The sequence below is a fragment of the Terrapene carolina genome, unplaced genomic scaffold (assembly GCF_002925995.2).
Source record: "Terrapene carolina triunguis isolate 2854851 unplaced genomic scaffold, T_m_triunguis-2.0 Scaffold66, whole genome shotgun sequence".
In the NCBI taxonomy this organism is placed as follows: Eukaryota; Metazoa; Chordata; order Testudines; family Emydidae; genus Terrapene; species Terrapene triunguis.
Window position 1 is genome coordinate 43,682,234 of NW_020664417.1, and position 20,450 is coordinate 43,702,683.

General features: G+C 42.3%; 1 protein-coding gene across 5 annotated transcripts in view; it reads right to left on the reverse strand.

The window, feature by feature from the left end:
• IRF2 (interferon regulatory factor 2) overlaps nt 1–19,566 on the reverse strand; it is a 71,351-nt gene extending 51,785 nt beyond the window's left edge. For 2 of the 5 annotated variants that reach the window (XM_024194401.2, XM_024194358.2), the window contains exon 1: nt 19,367–19,566. The gene's annotated coding sequence lies outside the window, so the exon portion shown is untranslated. Of the gene's footprint in view, nt 1–296; nt 498–18,446; nt 18,517–18,724; nt 19,038–19,366 lie in introns of those variants that run through there. The other 3 variants (XM_024194366.2, XM_024194375.3, XM_024194383.2) reach the window with 3 other exon arrangements.
• Between the last annotated feature and the right edge of the window lie 884 nt (nt 19,567–20,450).

The following is a 20,450-nucleotide window of genomic DNA, read 5'->3' on the forward strand; positions in this document are numbered from 1 at the left end:
TGTGTGTGTGTGTGTGTGTGTGTGTGTGTGTGTGTGTGTGTGTGTGTAACAATCAACTCCAGACACCCCAAAGGGAAAATATGTTTAAACCCCAAAAATGAGCAGTTAAACCAACTGATTGCCTAGCATACTATATTATTGTTATACCAAGTAAGGTCTTCTATGAAAGCATGTAATGTTCTGAATTTGATTAGTCATTATGAGATATGTATACAGACTCAGGTTATGAATCCATGTATAGGCGTATATAGAAAATTGTACTCTGAATTTATACTCAAAAATCCACTACACCTCACAGCAGGGGGGTGAGTAGTCAAGTGGGGAGAGGCACCTCCCAAGACAGGGATTTACACAAAACTTGCTTCAAGTAACGATCCATTGTCCAGCCGGGGAAGACAATGATGGACCATTAGAGTTAATAGGAAGACATTGAGACATCCAGGCTATCAAGTCAAAAGGGAATTTCCCCACTCCACATAAACGTAAGTCTCCATCGACTGAAAGAAAAGAAAAAAAAAGGAAAAAGTCTTTCAAAAACAGGTTCGGGGCTGAGCTTGGTCTACACTACAGTTAGGTCCAGAGGCATAGCACTTAGGTAAATGTAGTTAGGTCAACGCAGTGTCAGTGGAGCCCCACACCGGGGGCTCTGGCTATCTGTGCCCCACAATACCCCACGCTGACAGCCAGTGCAAGTGCTCCTCATGAAGATGTGCATGGCCAACAGAAGGAGCTAGTGTGAATGTACAAAAAAGATTTAATTACTGCGGTGGCCATATGTCCATATAACTTAAGTTGCCTTAATTTTGTAGTGTAGACTTGCCCTGAAGTTTTTTTATCTAGACCATGAGGGACAGTCGTATGGCAAATGACTGTTCATGAATGCTGGATCCCTCCTGTAGTATGCTGAGAAACTAACTCAAGGCAATAGGTAACTTACATTAGAAAAGGGATTTTATTAAAGTGTAAAAGTTAAGATTGCATTTTTATATTTTTCTGTGTAACCTGTGTGCTTTCCCTCACTATTTTATCTTTGAATCTGTGGTTTTTCTATTAAATAAACATTTTTTGTTGTTTTTTTTTTACCCCAAGCGGATCTCAGATGCGCAAACTGTGTGGAGTGTGCCAAAGTAAGCTGGTATCTGGAAGGTGGTTTTACACCTTGGGGGCTGTGACCAACCAGAGGGGGAACATTCTGGGTGTCTGGTAATTAAGAACTTGGGGAGGATGTATTTGGGGGGACCTGGGACTGGAAGGCTGTTGGCATCACCTTGCAAGGAGTAATTAGGCTGGTGAGAGACATTTTGTGGGCTGGCTACTGATGTCAGGGAATTGAACCACAGCCACACAGCACAAAAGCCCCCAAGGTTACAGGGCAGGCAGTGACAGGACCCCTTACCAGTCTGGGGCAGTTCCTAAAACATCACATCACAGATATGATCCTGCTTAGATAGGGAAACATGTATCACCAGGCATGAAGCCTGCAAAGATTTATACACATGCTTAATTTTATATACAGCACATAGTCCCACTGAAGTCAATGAGACACTTATAGTGCGTAACATTAAGTACAAGCGCAAGTCCTTTAATGATCAGGGCCTAAGATTGTGGCATCATCAACATACTTTCTACCCCCTCAAATGAATATATTTGTATATTGTATTTGCAAATACTTTCAAAACAAGCTCTAGCCCATGAAATTTTGATTTTTCACAGGTAATATGACCCACTATAATGACCTGGATTAGAGGTATTTTAAAGATATAAATCAGTATTTTAATTGTTACACACATTGTCATTTAACTTCACTTTTCAAGTACACTGAATTAAGACATTTGAATCTTCCTGACCCTAAAAACCTCTAAAAAAGGGAGCCCCCTACCTCCCCTGTATAACTAGTGCTCCAGCGAAGAAGAGAGAAGTTGCATCTTGCGCAATAGTCAAGTTACATACTTTCTCTTGAATAAACAAAAGAGATGAAAATATACATAGATCAACTTTAGGTATAAGCCTGTGCTCCCATTCTCACCTGCCTTCCCTCTACTAACAATTCTTGACCTGTTCTTCAGTGGTAAAGAAAACCATCCTAGAAGGTCAAACTGACAACACTCTGCTTCCTTCCCCAGACCCAAAGAAGAGCTCTGTGTAGCTTGAAAGGTTGTACATTCCACCAAAAGAAGTTGGTCTAATAAAAGATATTACCTCACCCACCTTGTCTTGCTTATATCCTGGGACCAACACAGCTACAACACTGCAAACAGACTGAAAGAAGATCTATCGTGGAACCAGCAGCATGGGACAAATAAGTGGCAGCAAAATCTGGTATGCACGTGGGTGTACACATTCTCAGTGTTGCAGGGGTTAAGATTTCTAATGAAGTTGTCTGAAGTTCCTGAGACTGTCAAACTGGAGATAAGATTAAGGAGAGTAAACAATCTACTGCAAAAGACCTTGCATTGTTGGACAACAGAGGTCAAGATTGAAGGCAGGAGCTATGTTATCTGGCCTGTTAATCTCAACCATTGCTGGTGCCGCTCATCATACTGAGGAATATTATTGGTATGTTATCAAAAACGCACTGAGGAAACTTCATTAATCCCTTGGTGATTTCCTTATAACTCCTGGGGGAAGGAACCCTCACTTTGGGTTCTTATTAGTTTGAAGTGCAATTCTACCCTGACAAGTGGCATCTTCTCATTCTACAGAGCCACTCCCCGTGTGTAGTCAGTGTTCTAGCTCCTCACTGCAGTGATACAAATATATTTTTCCTGCTTCTCACTCTTGTTAGTACTGCAGAAGCAGCAAAATGAAGCTGGATTATATTACCTTGTGTGCATCACCAACAAAAATCATTCATTGCAGCCCAGAAAACGGTGCATCTTACTTCCTCATTTATCTGCCACTCCACTTGCTTGCAGGGAGGAGCAGCCCCAAGAACCCAAGATCCTGATAATCCTAATACAACCAGGTGGGAAGGGTGGCTGACCCCTGACAACTCCTAGGGTTAGGCACACTCTGACCCTTAATAAAGAATCAGTCTTCCAAACAATTATAAAGGTTCTCTCGGCTTCCCTTGGTCCTAAGTTAAATACTAACAGAAGTACTCCAACAGGATTGCCACTGATCAAGGGAAAAGCACTGCAGAGGTACAGGCTGATTTAGAACAGCACAGTGATGGCATCAAGACTTTAAGGGATATCAAAGCTGGAAATACAAAATAAATGAAAGAGAAGTGAACCTCAAGCTCTCTCTCACACACACAGAGACATGCACACACAAAAGGCAAAGGTAGCTTGAAAACCCCCTCCTCTTCTCGTAAAAAAAAAAAACAAAAAAACAACCAACCCCTCCCATTCCCTCCAAAAAACTAAACAATAAAAAACACCTGTGAAGGGGCAAAGAAGGAAATATCCCATGCCTATATTGAAACACACACATTACAGATTGCATGATAGGCAGGTCCTAGACACTGTACAATGACTACCAATAGACTCCCACAACATAGAGAGGCTATTTCATCAGTCCAATAGCATCTCTGCTCCACTTAAAGGATGCTAACACTCCCTAGCTGGGATACAGACATTAAACATCAAAACAAACTATCATTTGGTTTCCATGCAAAGTCTCATTTTCCCTCAGCAGCAAAGACAGAGCTGTTATTTTACAGTGATCTCAGGCATTATTAGAGAGCACCCTTGGATTAACAGAGAGTTTAGAATTGTCTTGAAGAAAACCCACACTATGTGAATACAGTACAGCTACACCTCATTCACATAATTAAACTGATCAATTTTAAAATACGCAGCGTACCTCATCTTCTCCCAATTATCTAAACAAATAATCTCACTTGCATTAAATCATATATAATACAGAAACAACAACTCAAATGACTTCAACAGAGCTACGCCGATTTACATCTGCTGAAGACCTGGCTCAATACACATTTAAATGCATTGTTAAAATGTTAAATTATTTAGGGTGAAATCCTGACCCCATCCAAGTCAATGGCAAAACTCCCACTGACTTCAACAGAATCAGGATTTCACCCTTAATATTTACATTATATTTATAGATCATATCAGTCTCAGCTTGATTTGTGATATAAGGTGTAATGAAAAATGAAGGGATTTAACTTGTAGAAATGTAGTTTACTAACCTTTTGAGGGAATAAAATCAATACCATGGAGCAATAGAGGTTTTAAAGATATACTAACAAACTAACAAAGAAAACAGTAATCTGGAACAACATGCACTCCACTTACATAAAACCCAAGTCATTGGACTCTATGCAGGTGAGATGCAGAGGATTTGGTGAACTCCATTTCCCCGAATTGGGATAGCATCCACAGCCCCTGCACAGCAGTTGCAGATCTGCAACTGCTGTGCAGAGGGGGGACGGAGGCGCCCATCTGTCGCCCTGACATTTCATCTCGGGAGGTATGCTGCCTGCCGGGAGCTCGTATCCGAGACGTTACGGAGGCATTGTCGAGGATTATCCAGCCCTCTGACTACTACCCCATGCTACTCATCCATGTGGGCACAAATGATACTGCGCGGTGTGACACTGAGCGGATCAAGAGTGACTACAGGGCTCTGGGAGTACGGGTGAAGGAGTTTGGAGCGCAGGTGGTATTCTCTTCGATTCTTCCTGTCAAAGGTAGGGGCCCGGGCAGAGACAGATGCATCATGGAGGTGAATGCCTGGCTGCGAAGATGGTGTCACCAGGAGGGCTTTGGCTTCCTAGACCATGGGATGCTATTTGAGGAAGGACTGCTAGGCAGAGATGGTGTTCACCTTTCGAGGAGGGGAAAGACCCTATTTGGACACAGACTGGCTAACCTAGTGAGGAGGGCTTTAAACTAGGTTCGACGGGGACAGGTGAGCAAAGCCCGCAGGTAAGTGGGGAACATGGAGACCTGGGAGATGGGTCGGAGACGAGAGGGAGTGTGGGCTATATTGGCAGAGAGAAAGGAGGGTCAGGACAAAACCAGGAGGAAAGATCAAACCAGTATCTTAGATGCCTATATACAAATGCGAGAAGTATGGGTAATAAGCAGGAAGAACTGGAAGTGCTAATAAATAAATACAACTATGACATTGTTGGCATCACTGAAACTTGGTGGGATAATACACATGATTGGAATGTTGGTGTGGATGGATACAGCTTGCTCAGGAAGGATAGACAGGGGGAAAAGGGAGGAGGTGTTGCCTTATATATTAAAAATGTACACACTTGGACTGAGGTAGAGATGGACATAGGAGACGGAAGTGTTGAGAGTCTCTGGGTTAGGCTAAAAGGGGTAAAAAACAAGGGTGATGTCATGCTAGGAGTCTACTACAGGCCACCTAACCAGGTGGAAGAGGTGGATGAGGCTTTTTTTAAACAACTAACAAAATCATCCAAAGCCCAAGATTTGGTGGTGATGGGGGACTTCAACTATCCGGATATATGTTGGGAAAATAACACAGCGGGGCACAGACTATCCAACAAATTCTTGGACTGCATTGCAGACAACTTTTTATTTCAGAAGGTTGAAAAAGCTACTAGGGGGGAAGCTGTTCTGGACTTGATTTTAACAAATAGGGAGGAACTCGTTGAGAATTTGAAAGTAGAAGGCAGCTTGGGTGAAAGTGATCATGAAATCATAGAGTTTGCAATTCTAAGGAAGGGTAGAAGGGAGAACAGCACAATAGAGACAATGGATTTCAGGAAGGCGGATTTTGGTAAGCTCAGAGAGCTGATAGGTAAGGTCCCATGGGAATCAAGACTGAGGGGAAAAACAACTGAGGAGAGTTGGCAGTTTTTCAAAGGGACACTATTAAGGGCCCAAAAGCAAGCTATTCCGCTGGTTAGGAAAGATAGAAAATGTGGCAAAAGACCACCTTGGCTTAACCACGAGATCTTGCATGATCTAAAAAATAAAAAGGAGTCATATAAAAAATGGAAACTAGGACAGATTACAAAGGATGAATATAGGCAAACAACACAGGAATGCAGGGGCAAGATTAGAAAGGCAAAGGCACAAAATGAGCTCAAACTAGCTAAGGGAATAAAGGGGAACAAGAAGACTTTTTATCAATACATTAGAAGCAAGAGGAAGACCAAAGACAGGGTAGGCCCACTGCTTAGTGAAGAGGGAGAAACAGTAACAGGAAACTTGGAAATGGCAGAGATGCTTAATGACTTCTTTGTTTCGGTCTTCACTGAGAAGTCTGAAGGAATGCCTAACCTAGTGAATGCTAATGGGAAGGGGGTAGGTTTAGCAGATAAAATAAAAAAAGAACAAGTTAAAAATCACTTAGAAAAGTTAGATGCCTGCAAGTCACCAGGGCCTGATGAAATGCATCCTAGAATACTCAAGGAGCTAATAGAGGAGGTATCTGAGCCTCTAGCTATTATCTTTGGAAAATCATGGGAGACGGGAGAGATTCCAGAAGACTGGAAAAGGGCAAATATAGTGCCCATCTATAAAAAGGGAAATAAAAACAACCCAGGAAACTACAGACCAGTTAGTTTAACTTCTGTGCCAGGGAAGATAATGGAGCAAGTAATTAAGGAAATCATCTGCAAACACTTGGAAGGTGGTAAGGTGATAGGGAACAGCCAGCATGGATTTGTAAAGAACAAATCATGTCAAACCAATCTGATAGCTTTCTTCGATAGGATAACGAGTCTTGTGGATAAGGGAGAAGCTGTGGATGTGGTATACCTAGACTTTAGTAAGGCATTTGATACGGTCTCGCATGATATTCTTATCGACAAACTAGGCAAATACAATTTAGATGGGGCTACTATAAGGTGGGTGCATAACTGGCTGGATAACCGTACTCAGAGAGTTGTTATTAATGGTTCCCAATCCTGCTGGAAAGGCATAACGAGTGGGGTTCCGCAGGGGTCTGTTTTGGGACCGGCTCTGTTCAATATCTTCATTAACGACTTAGATATTGGTATAGAAAGTACGATTATTAAGTTTGCAGATGATACCAAACTGGGAGGGATTGCAACTGCTTTGGAGGACAGGGTCATAATTCAAAATGATCTGGACAAATTGGAGAAATGGTCTGAGTTAAACAGGATGAAGTTTAACAAAGATAAATGCAAAGTGCTCCACTTAGGAAGAAAAAATCAGTTTCACACATACAAAATGGGAAGAGACTGTCTAGGAAGGAGTACGGCAGAAAGGGATCTAGGGGTTATAGTGGACCACAAGCTAAATATGAGTCAACAGTGTGATGCTGTTGCAAAAAAAGCAAACGTGATTCTGGGATGTATTAACAGGTGTGTTGTGAGCAAGACACGAGAAGTCATTCTTCCGCTCTACTCTGCTCTGGTTAGGCCTCAGCTGGAGTATTGTGTCCAGTTCTGGGCACCGCATTTCAAGAAAGATGTGGAGAAATTGGAAAGGGTCCAGAGAAGAGCAACAAGAATGATTAAAGGTCTTGAGAACATGACCTATGAAGGAAGGCTGAAAGAATTGGGTTTGTTTAGTTTGGAAAAGAGAAGACTGAGAGGGGACATGATAGCAGTTTTCAGGTATCTAAAAGGGTGTCATAAGGAGGAGGGAGAAAACTTGTTCACCTTAGCCTCTGAGGATAGAACAAGAAGCAATGGGCTTAAACTGCAGCAAGGGAGGTCTAGGTTGGACATTAGGAAAAAGTTCCTAACTGTCAGGGTGGTTAAACACTGGAATAAATTGCCTAGGGAGGTTGTGGAATCCCCATCTCTGGAGATATTTAAGAGTAGGTTAGATAAATGTCTATCAGGGATGGTCTAGACAGTATTTGGTCCTGCCATGCGGGCAGGGGACTGGACTCGATGACCTCTCGAGGTCCCTTCCAGTCCTAGAATCTATGAATCTATGATTCTCCAAGCCCATCCCCATTTCAGCCTTCTGTGCCAGCCTATACATGGCTGACAAGAATACCCTTCTTGTGGTGCATTCCAGTGCAGCATCATTCCCAACCCCTCTCTGGCCATAATCCTGCAAAGCACTTAAGCACACGCTTGAAGTTAAGTACATGCCTAAATACTTTGCTAGATTGGGCCCTCTTTGTGCAGCCTGTACACACTGGTTCTTGCACTGGCCCTCAGCACCACAGGTAAATTTCACCACTATTGCCCAAAGGATCATAAGTTTTGGGAAAATAGATTCATAGCATAAACAAGACCTCCATCCTCTCCTTTTGACTTGAACCCAACGATAGTCCTTGGGAATTCATATCCAAGCAAGGCACAAAGAAGAAAGAGAGTTCTTAAAGTCCTTGATCCCCAGTCTTGCCTGGGTTAAGAGGGTATAGATTATTTTCCACTGGTAAGTATATGCAGAAGCAATTTCTTTCATCCCTGACATGGAGAAACCAAGGGGAAAAATTTGTTCAATCAAGAGGAAAATCTCAAGCTTTTCAATTTCCCAAAAGAGGAGTTTAATGACTGACGTTACTGGGAGCAGAAGCAGGTCCCAAAAACAAAGAACCATGCTACTAAAATTATGTGCCTTAATAATATTTTTACCTTTCTTTCCTACATTATGTTACATCCCTCACTCTGTGTAAGCTCAAAACTTGTCTCTCTGACCAATGGAAGCTGGTTCAATAAAAGATATCGCCTCACCCACCTTATCCCTCAATCTCTAGGCATTTTAGAAAACGGTGTTTCAAAGTCATTGCCTGATCCTTCCAGTTAAATGCAATTTGAGTTGCAAGTGCTCAGCACCTCTCAAGATGCTAAAGCTATGCCAGTCAATTTCACGGTGTAGCCACACCCTAAGGAAAATATTCTTAGAGTGGCAACACATTCGGAGAACACCGTATTTTATGGCTGTTGTGCAAGAATTTTCCCAGACTGATGAAAATGAGGAAGTATTTTGTTATGCCTCAAATCCCTTTAAAGAATCGCTTCTTTTGTGCTGCCCACAAGAACTGAATTAATAACTTTTTTAAATTACTCCCTTGTCCTGGTATCCCAGTACATCCTGTCTTCTCTGTAACTGGCTTTTCAGGCCCTTTTCCAGAAACAATGCATCTGCTTAACTTTATACACATGAATAGGCTCCCTGAAGTCATTGGGACTAATCACATGCATAAGCACCTGCAGGATCCCAGCTTTAGATTGAAACTCTTCACAGTAGGGACTGTTTCTGTCTTGGTCTCCTGTCCAGCACCAACCACACTGTCAATGTTTAATACACTATCAAGGATAAAATAGGGTTTAAACAAACAAAAAAACCCCATGATCTCAGTCTCCCCTTAGTGGTGTTGTAGCAGCTCAGAGGGAATGAGGAAGGCTATGTTTACATTTCTGAAGATACCGGAGGAGAGAAAAGGCCAGTTTCAGTGGAAGCAATCTATGGAGTATGTTGAAGGAGGAGTTTTCAAGTAATTTAGCCATGGACTGAACCAGATGTAAGAATATAACTCATTCAAACAGCACTTGCGTCTCATGCTTTGCTTTGTTTTCATAACATACCTTTCCCTGCAATACACAGCAAGGACTGTTTGCACCCTATACTAAAGTACAATCTAATGTTTGCTTAAAGGTTTCGTTTTATTGTCTGGGTGTGGGCTGTGTCTACCATTCTAGTTAATAAATAACTTGTACCTATACTACTGTCAAAGGTAGGCATTCCTATCTTTAGACCACCCATGCCTGGCCACATGGGTGGGCATCAAACACAATCCGCTCATGAGATTGGGGTTCACTTCACTTAACTGAAAAGCACTGTAATTTTCCTGACACTTGTCTGGAAGTTTCATTATTAAAGATAAGAACATGTTTATTCTTGCTCATTGAGTTCCACCTCTAAGCTTAGCATTCTAACTAAGCAGTAAAGATGAACACAGAATCATACCATAATTGGGGCCTGGAATGTTTTGAATCACCCAGACTGTAAACTGAAAATGTTTCTGACGCATGGATTATTTATGATTGCAAAAACAGCACATGAAAGAAGCAGATGTGTACACAAAAGACTGATTTAACCAGTGCAGTTATTACAAAGCTACTGGTTAACTCAAATTACTGAGAAATTTATAGGAAAACTGCTTCTTTTCATGAATATAGTTAAAGATTTGCATTAAAGGAAGCACCAAATGAGAAATACTCAATATTGTCTCTTACTCAGACCTCATGATGTAATCCTCCTTGTTGTAACAGCAATGGCTCTTTCCACTGATAAAGAACATCCTCCTACAGTTTGTATTTTTTAAGTTTTTTTTTTTTTTTTTTAGCAAATTTGGTGTTCTTCAGAGACTAACAGCAATAGACACAGCCTAACTTGTAACATGACAGCTATTTCTATCCTGAGACTTTCCTAAGTAGAGATTGTCTATAAGTGGCAAATATCCACTTAATTAGATAGAGACCACCAAACTTATTTCACTTATGATCTAATAAGGAAAAAAATCTAACTAAAAAGTTTTTCATCCACCTTTCTTCCAAATCTCAACTCTCCAGAACATTCTTTGCATGCCAAGAATTTAATTTTGGGGTGTTTGAATTTAGTGCATCTCAAAGATGTCAGTCTGAAATCCCTGGAAATAGAAGTCTTCCGATTATCCATAGAAGAGCTCCAACATAAACTGTGTGAGCTTCCCCGCACTGTCCTTCAACATAGACTTGGAAGGTCGGTCCATCTCTAGAGAGGAGACTAAGTCAGGCTTCATGTCCGTTCAGCACTTTGCCCCTTTGTTGAGACCCCAGCTAGCATGCTAATTAGTTCCAGATGTGGTGGTGTGGAGAGTTTTCTATTGTGAACACCAGTCCACAGGGAACTGAGTGAAATTAGCAGTCACCATCAGATGTAAAAATGTCACTTGTTACTACTGAGCTGGCCTGGATCTGAATCGGTGACCACAGGTGAAAAATTCTATATCCTGTTACCAGTCCTATTAACTATTCCATTCTCAACATGCCAATAATTTTGAATAAATGTTAGTTACATAAAACAGCTGAATGGCACTGTCGTCAGACTGACATGACTACTATCATTTTACTCAATAAACATTTTCCATAGCATTTCAAAAAGTTACCTCCACAAGTGAATTGGTACATACACCTCAACAACTTCTCTTTTAGTACTGTAGAGTCACTGCATATACCTTCAGGTGAGAGAGAACTTGTCCTGGCCAAACTATTTAGATGACAACTCCTTTAATTCTTTTATCATGTATTCGAGTAAAGGGACATTGTCACGTAAAAATCATATGCAAACACTCACAGTTATTCACCTAATATGACCTTAAATTATTTAAAATTACAATTTTTAAACCCAATTTTCTTTGTGCTACTTATGCTCTGTGTTCTCTTTTTTCACTTCTGTCAGCTGGAAAATAAAAGCCAATGGAGTTGGTTTCAGTTTTATTTATAGTTAGTTTCAATTTTGTTTATAGTCAGTTTTGTTTTCAGGTTTTTAATGTTGCAATGTTTGGATTTCTGACACTGCAGGGAAAGTTTATTATTAGAATCTGTTTTTGTTTTCTTTTCTCTCTTACATTTTTTTTTTAAAAAGAGTGGAGACTTTAAACAAAAAAAAACTTGTTTTTACAAAATTTAATGTTCACGTCAAATTTAGGTCAACAATGTCCCTTTAAGAGAGACCTGAATTCACATCTGCTCAAACAACATTCATTCTCACCATTTGACAAGTGATCTTGAAACTAAGACCTGCCAGCCTACACAATGCAGGCAAAGTTTGCTGCAGGAAGAGAAAATTTTAAAGGCCATGTCTACATGTACAGCACTGTAGCTGCATCAATGCAGCATGTCTGGTGACGACGCTCTAGGCCAGGGGTCAGCAACCTACGGCACGTGTGCCAAAGGCAGCATGGCACGCGAGCTGATTTTTAGTGGCACTCTGCTGCCGGCGCCGCTCAGCCCGCTGCCGGCCTGGGATATCAGCCGCCGGCCCTGCTCAGCTTACTTTACATACAACAATAGTTTAGTTATATAATATAGACTTATAAAGAGAGACCTTCTAGAAACGTTAAAATGTATTACTGGCACACGAAACCTTAAATTACAGTGAATAAATGAAGACTCGGCACACCATTTCTGAAAGGTTGCCGACCCCTGCTCTAGGCTGACGAGAGAGAGCTTTCCAGTCGGCATAATAAAACCACCTCTGAGAATGGCAGAAGCTATGTTGATGGGAAAAATCTCTCCCACCAACACAGCGCTGTGCACATAAGCACTTATGTCGGTGTAACTTACGTCACTCAGGGGAATGGTTTATTCACATCCCTGAGTGACATAAATTATGCTGGCATAAGCTGTAGTGTAGCCATAGCCAAACTCTGTAAACTAGCTGGACACCTAATTTCTCCCCTGCCACATGGTACTCCTTGTGAAGTAAAGTGTTACACAGCATGAATACAGGTATCAGAACTGGGCCTACAATGTCTGCAATTAATGTACAATATCAATATGAATATAATGGAGCAAAATCTGCCCTTGCATGCGCACACAAGCTCCCTTCAATGTCATGGAAAGCCAGTGTACATATCCACAGAACAGAATGTGGCCAATATCTTTGAACTGCAACTTTCTTTGGACATCCCCTAAGAAATTATTTATCCTTTTAGTTTTACATGAACTTTAATACCTCTGAAAATGTAAAGACTCCTACAATTCTAATTTACTAGCAAAAGGAAGGTAGGTGGTTGTTTACAGTAGCCTACTGTCTAACTGCAGTTACCAGTAACATTTAAAACTTCACGTCTCTTCTAAAATTTAACTCCATCCCTGACATCAGGATTCACTGATATCCACAAACTAACCTTTGAAGGTTACTTGAAAACAGATGTGCTAGTTGTAACTCTGCAATCTGCTCTTCTCGTGTAGCAAGAAATAATCTATGTTTATAGTGAATTAGCTCTTCTAATTGCACCACAAAATCAGGTGAAGTATGCTGCAACAACTGAATTTAAACATTATGTACAATTAGAGTTTAGTTTTGTATAATGTTACATTGAGTGAAACAATGTCACATGCAAGAGATTTTTTTTAATGCATGAATTCAAACTACTTCAAGTTAAAGTGTCTAACTAATGAGTGTTCTGTTTGCTGCAAGCCAGCCCCGAACAAACAAACATGTCAGTAGATCACTAATTTAAACAAAATTGACTATCATTATGTTTAAAAAAAAACCCCAAACATTTCTTTAAAGTTCAAAATTTCTGTAATAGTTTCTCTTTAGATCATTAAGAGAACTAGAATACTTCAATAATTTAAAAGAGGCTATATCTGAAAAGTCCCATCCTGTTTTTAAAGGTTACAGGAATTAAAAAAGTGTTTTGAGCTCTATGAAGGAAAAGTGCTATGTAAGTGTTAAATGTATAATTATTATGTGTAAATCATTAACTGATTATATATATGTTATACAGGTGCACAAACACACACACAACTCTCCCCAAAAAGTCTGCTTAGCTTTTTTTTTTTTTTTACGTCAATTCCTGTTTTTCTGATATTGTTTGTAGTGTTGTTGTAGCTGCCTTGATCCCAGGATATGAAAGAGACAAGGTGGGTGAGGTAATATCTGTTATTGCTCCAACTTCCCTTGGTGAAAGAGATAAGCTTTCGGGCTCCAGAGAGCTCTTCTTGGGTGACTTCACCCACTTTGTTTAGCATAAAAATATCTATCAGGAGAACAATTCATAGCAACTTAGTAGGGATCCTAATTAATAATTCAATAAAACTTTTGAAACAGTGGGGTAAATTCATTAATTTGATTATTCATTTGGCCTATGATTTTATCCATGCATAATTAACACACAATTTAACAAAGACCAATTCTGGTTTATTACTCCCAATTTATTTATTTTCACTTGTAAATTTCCCAAAACATACTAGAAGGGGTTTTAAACTAATCAACAGTCTTTCCATTACTACTTCTTCCAATATAAACTTCTAATGCACTGAACATCTGGCAAGTTTGGGGGTTTTTTAAATGAAAATTCTATATAATGTATCATTTGTTACCTGCTCGTCTTGTCAGCATGATTCAGACCCGGATTCTGCAAGCATTTACACACATGCTTAACATTAGTTATGTGTATATAGTCCCACTGAAGTCAAGTTCACGAGTGGTTACAGGACTGGGGCCTCAGTATGTATACCTTCAATACTGCATGGTCAGGTTACCTTAAATAACTCTTATGTCCTTAAATCTACAGTCGTCACAGGATTTTGAAGAACTGAGTTTTTATTATGCTAATCTGTACTTAAATCCCTAACTTCAACTTTACAGTTACAGACAGAGGAACCAAATAAGAGCCATATGCCTGTTCATTTACAATACTAATGTTGGACAAGGAACTGGTAATGAATAATTATTTTTTTTGCTTCATTTTCAGCACAGGAATTGTCTACCAAGATTTTCTTACAATTATTTGTTATCAGAAAGTCTTAGTCAGTGGCTTGTTCACAATCAGTTCACTGTGAATATTCAGTATTCAAAATTTGAAATTGAACTGCTCTGAATGGACACATAAGTCACACAGTAAGTTTCTCCTCTCTGACTAGATAAGTATAACTCAGAATTAGGCCACCACTGTGGACACACACAACTGCGAATTCAAAATGTGCTTTCATCAAATATTCTGCAATATTTGATAAAAAGAATACAGTATGGGTCAGATTCACCAATATGGCCTGACTGCTTATGCCATTCAAGCAACTTATCAATGATCAGTTAATCTGGACTAACAGCAGCTTTACATAACTGAAGTGGTGCAAGGCAGTTAAAATGTACTAGTGAATCTGGTGCCTACCACCAGCAATTTGTAATATTTATACCAAAGCAGACACCACCATGCTTTTATAGCTCTAATTTAAAATTTTGTGTTTAAAGATCTAAACAGCTCAAGAGCAGGGAAACACTTGGAAACACTTAACACACGTGCTTACTTTTATACACGAGTAGTTCCATTGCCATTGATAGGACTACTGGTTTGCTTAAAGCTATGTATATATGCAAGTTTAAAGGATATGGATATTGATTAGCAGAGAAGGAAAAAGGTAATAATACACTGTTTATTTTCCATTTTGTGAGTTTGTTTCCTGGTTACAAAATTGCAGTGTGGAGTACAACATTCATTGCTAATGCAAGTGAATACTGTATCAAGAAAACCATTGCTCTCAGACTGAACACTCAGCTCTTCTGCTGTTTTATGCCAGTATAAATTAATGATAACTTAGATGGGGCCAATCAAAAGAATACTTTCACTGAAGATTACTCAGAAGACAAACTTATGGTACTTAACACATAGAGGGACATGCAAAGAGCAGCCCAGGATAGATAGGCCTTGTTCATGCCCTAAGCAACATCTGACAGCAGGGGAAAGATTTAGACTCATTCAGAATGTTGATCTGTCTCACAGAGACTTTGAATCTTAACTATGCTGCTTTCATAATTGTGTCACCATTTTTCCAGTTACAGTGAATTTAAATGTTGGTGCAGTAGTGAATTCTCTTTTCATAGTACTAGGTTAAGCATTTACTGCAAGAGGTAAACTATGCAAAACTATTAAAAGATTTATTTTAAATGTATGTTTAAATATAGAAGTTGATATTTCATCTCAACAAACTGGAGTGCTAGTTTACAATTCCTGCTATATCTAAGTGACTGCAATCTAAAAATCTCTGCACATCAAATTGTGTTATAAATTATAATCATATACTAATTAAGCGCAAAGTTCTAGACTTTGACACTGAAAACAGTAAGACTGCTGTATCTGAGTGAGAATTTGATCCTGCATGCTGTACACAAACAAAACTCCTATTGTTTTCATAGGGAATTTTGTTGGGGAAAAGTGTCCAGGACATGGCCCTTAGCCTGATGTTGTTCACTTTGATTAATAATCAGATCCTAAGCACATCACCCAGAATGTGCTTAGTGACAACCAATATAAATAACACATTTCAAACATCAATACCAGCTGAAAGATGAAACTTCAAGTAGTGCAAGTGTGGAATATATTTTTTAAATATACAAGACTCCAATCCTGCAAGCTGATCCATGTAGCTGGTACTCTGTGCCTATGCAGAGCCCCCCTGACTTCAGTAAGGCTCCCTGCATTTATTAGGATCAACTTGGTACCTTAGTGCATGAAGGGCACATGACAGAAATACTTTTTCAGTCATGTTTTACAGGACATCGCTGTCCCATTTAGACCACAATTCCAACACATACAACAGAAACACGAACAAACCCAGTGTTATTATCTAGAGCTGCTTTTACAAGCATTTAATACCACAGTATTGCCCCTCTGCCATGTACATTGGCCAAACCGGACAGTCTCTACGCAAAAGAATTAATGGACACAAATCTGACATCAGGAATCAGAATATTCAAAAACCAGTAGGAGAACACTTTAACCTGTCTGGTCATTCAATGACAGACCTGCAGGTGGCAATTTTGCAACAGAAAAGCTTCAAAAACAGACTCCAACGAGAAACTGCTGAGCTGGAATTGATATGCAAACTAGATACAATCAACTTAGGCTTGAATAGAGACTGGGAATGGTTGAGCCATTACAAACATTGAATCTATCTCCCCATGTAAGTATTCTCACACTTCTTATCAAACTGTCTGTACTGGGCTATCTTGATTATCACTTCAAAAGCTTTTTTCTCTTACTTAATTGGCCTCTCAGAGTTGGTAAGACAACTCCCACCTTTTCATGCTCTCTGTATGTGTATATATATCTCCTCAATATATGTGCCATTCTATGCATCCGAAGAAGTGGGCTGTAGCCCACAAAAGCTTATGCTCAAATAAATTTGTTAGTCTCTAAGGCTTTGGCTACACTGGCGCTGTACGGCACTGCACGGCACTGCAACTTGCTGCGCTCAGGGGTGTGAAAAAACACCCCCCTGAGCGCAGCAAGTACAGCGCTGTAAAGCGCCAGGGTAATCAGTGCCTGCAGCGCTGCACGCTTGCTCGCAGAGGTGGAGTACATACAGCGCTGCGAGAGCGGCAGCGCTGTGAAGTCCCGAATGTAGTCAAGCCCTTAGGTGCCACAAGTACTCCTGTTCTTTTTGCAGATACAGACTAATACGGCTGCTACTCTGAAACAGTAATAGCTGCTATAGAAAAATCTTAGATTCAAGGTGTGTATTACTTTCATATAAAAATCTTTTAAGGCAATTGGCCACATCTACAGACCCATGTCTCAAAGACATTTTGCTTCTGTTTATACTGGGGAAATTACCCATACTTGTCAATGAGCAGCTTAGATTTTAAACTCGTTGGGGAATGAACTAGGAATTTCTCTGTGTTCTGCATACCACCAAGCACTATTTCTGTACTCAATGCATAATGCAGGTTCCCCCAGGTCTTCCTTGATGGGACTTCCTACAACTATGCTATTAGCAGTAATGCCTTGAACGGCATTTTTCACAGCTTTCCCACTAGACATACCAATGTTGTGAGCCTTAGTATAGGCACCCACCATCTGCCACGGTTGTTTTAAGCACCACATCACCTAAATGGCTCAAGGCAGGTCTACTGACAACCACGCCTAGAACAGTGGTAGGAAATGGCAGTTTACATGCACCAGGCAGAGCTGTTATAGGCCCAAGTTGTAGACCAACAGTCACAAGAGGGCTCCCAACACTGCTAACACCACTGGATCATTTCCGCTAGTACAGCCCGGCCTATTCGAGGGTAAAGGTTGTTTGGCTGGTAGCACAGACAGGGCCAACGGTGCTCTAGGCCCAGTGCACGTAGGCGCGTTTCTAACAGGGAGGGGACTCTCCCCCTATGTTTTTGGGCAATGCCCGGAGGAGGAAGGAAGCCCTGATCAGGTGCCGCTGGAATACAAGCCCCTCAGGCCAGGGCTACAGCACGCTGCCTGCAGCGAGTCAGGAAGGGGGCTGGGCCCTAACTACACGGCTAGCAGTGCCCACGCTCTCTTCTCTCCCCCCGGCTGGCGGGAAGGGGACACCCAGGGTCAGCATCTCCGCAGCTGGGGCACCAACAGGGAGTCCGGGCCTGGCCTCGCGGTGCGGAAGGGGGAAAAGCCCCAGGCAGCAGCTGGGCGGCGGTGTGGGAGGAGGGGCGCGCTGCGAACCCTGTCCCGTGTCGCTGCCCAGGGAGCTGCGCCGCCTGCCAGAGTCCGAACGCCGGCAGCGGCCAGGGGCGCGCGGGAGGCTCCCGGGCTCGGCCCCGCCATTGGGCACGAGAGGCCGCTTCGTCACCGCCTGCCGGGGGGAGGGGGAAAGGCCGGAGGGAGGAAGTGCTGGGGCTTGTATAACAACACTGGGGGGCGGGGGGCGAGTGACACCCTCCCCCCCACGCGCACCCCCCGGCCCAACCCTGACCTGAGCACCGGGCCCCAGCCAAGCAGCTCCCGTCTGCAGGCCCGGCCGGGGGCTCTGCCCATGCGCCCCCAGCCCGGGCCTGCAGCAGCCGCCAGGCCTCCGCAGGGAGCAGCGGCCCCGCGGGACTCACTTCGCCCCCATCCCCCTCCAAGGCCCCCGGGCTGCAACAAGTGCCGCGGCCGAGCCCTGCACATCCGGGGATCCGCTCCCAACCCAGGCCCGGCCCGGCCCGGCCCCGTCTGCCGCTAGCTCCCAGGGCCGGGCGGGGAAGGGGTTACTCGGCCCCTCCTGCCCCGCCCAACGTGCACAGCCCGGGGGGCAGCCGCTGCCCTGCGCCCTTGCTGTGACTCCGGCTCCCTCCCCCGCGGCTGCTTAGCAGCACTTGCTCCTGCTCGGTACATGTCTCACCCCGGCTTCCCTGCCACCAGCATCGAGCCCCGAACCGAGCGGGATCCCCCGCGGCCGGGGGGCGCTGATCACCTGCAGGAAATGTCCGCAGCCCCCCCACCCCCGCTCAGCTCCGCCACTCCATTAACTTTCCGTGTGCCGCAGTTACGGGGTGTCAGGCTCGCGCCGCGGGGGTGGAAGTTGCTGCTTGTATGTCCCTCTGTGTTGTTTGGCGTCTTTTTCTCCTCTTGCCTGTTTCTTTTCCCAGTCCAACTCTCTCTCGCTCGCTCGCTTTCCCATCCGTCACAGCGGGAGAATTAAATGCTTCCCTCCTTTGTTTCCGTTGTTGATCATCTCCCCCCATTAGACTCAAAATAAATTCAAAGCCAAAACCCTGCCGATCTGTACACAATCGGTCTCGACGCGGTCCGAGACAAACACACGTCCTTCCTTCCAGTCGATCACCTTCTCTGCCTTTTCAAATGCAAAAGTGAAATTAACCTTCCTTTCCCGAGCAGCAGCTTCACCTAAAATCATATGATCCATAACACCGCTGACCTTTTATTTTTAAATCAATATTAATTATTTGAGAGCGGGCACTTCCTGTTTGCCAAACATTTGTGTAAATCCACATACAGAGACAGTAGTAGTTAAAAAAATTACCTTGTTTAATGTGTTATGCGCGGTATTTATATAATTCCTCAAGGTTAACGCTGTTGCCAGGGGATGCAAAATGGAAATGAAAACACTCAGCTGAATAATCGCAGGAGCAAAACTAAAAGTTACTCCCTCAGCTTTGGCTGAGAAGAGTCCAGATCGAAAGCAAAACAAGGAGAGGAAACTGCGAGGAGCTGAGGCTTGGAAATTCCCCCCACCTCCCCGGCCTGTTTGTGCAAAGGGGGAGGGGGGGCTGAGATGGGAGAGGTGCGGAAGTTTACCGCAGCCTTTCATTGGCAGACACAGCCGCTTTCATCATTTCTCGGAAAAGTCGATTTCATTTTCACTTCCCTCCAGCAGCGGCAGCGAGCAGCAGCATGTTAGTGTGTTAAAGGCAGAGAGAGACAGAAAGAGCTTTCAGTTCCAAGGCATAGAAAACTAAAGACACAAGACAGCAGCCTCATGTTTTTCCCCTCCTCCAAACAATCCACAAATAAGTGACTGGGAGATTGTTCTCTTCTAGGTGGAGTGGGATTTTGGGGGGAAATGTCCCAATCTCCAGATCTCTATGGAAATATAGGTTTAAAGGGAAATAAATTTATGTACTGAAATTGGGCATGCACAAGCCTGAAAATAAAATGTTATGGAAAACAAACCTAGTGTCTAAAGTACATAAGAAATGGACCAAAATTAAAAGCCAAGTCAATATGGTTGATTGAAGCTAAAATAGGTCCACAAATTCAGTATGCTTGACAAGCACAACTCAGGTCTGTGCTACCACTACACTGAGTATGTGCAAAAACAATGAGGAGTCCTTGAGGCACCTTAGAGACTAACACATTTATTTGGGCATAAGCTTTCGTGGGCTAGAACGTGGGCTAGAACTAAAGCTTATGCCCAAATAAATTTGTTAGTCTCTAAGGTGCCACAAGGACTCCTTGTTGTTTTTGCTGATACAGACTAACACAGCTACCACTCTGAAAACTGAGTATGTATAAATTCAGCAGTTTGCCAGTGTATTCATGGCCAGCACATACTCAATTTCTTCACAGAAAGATCTATCTTATGTTCAGTTTGACCATTGCATCTG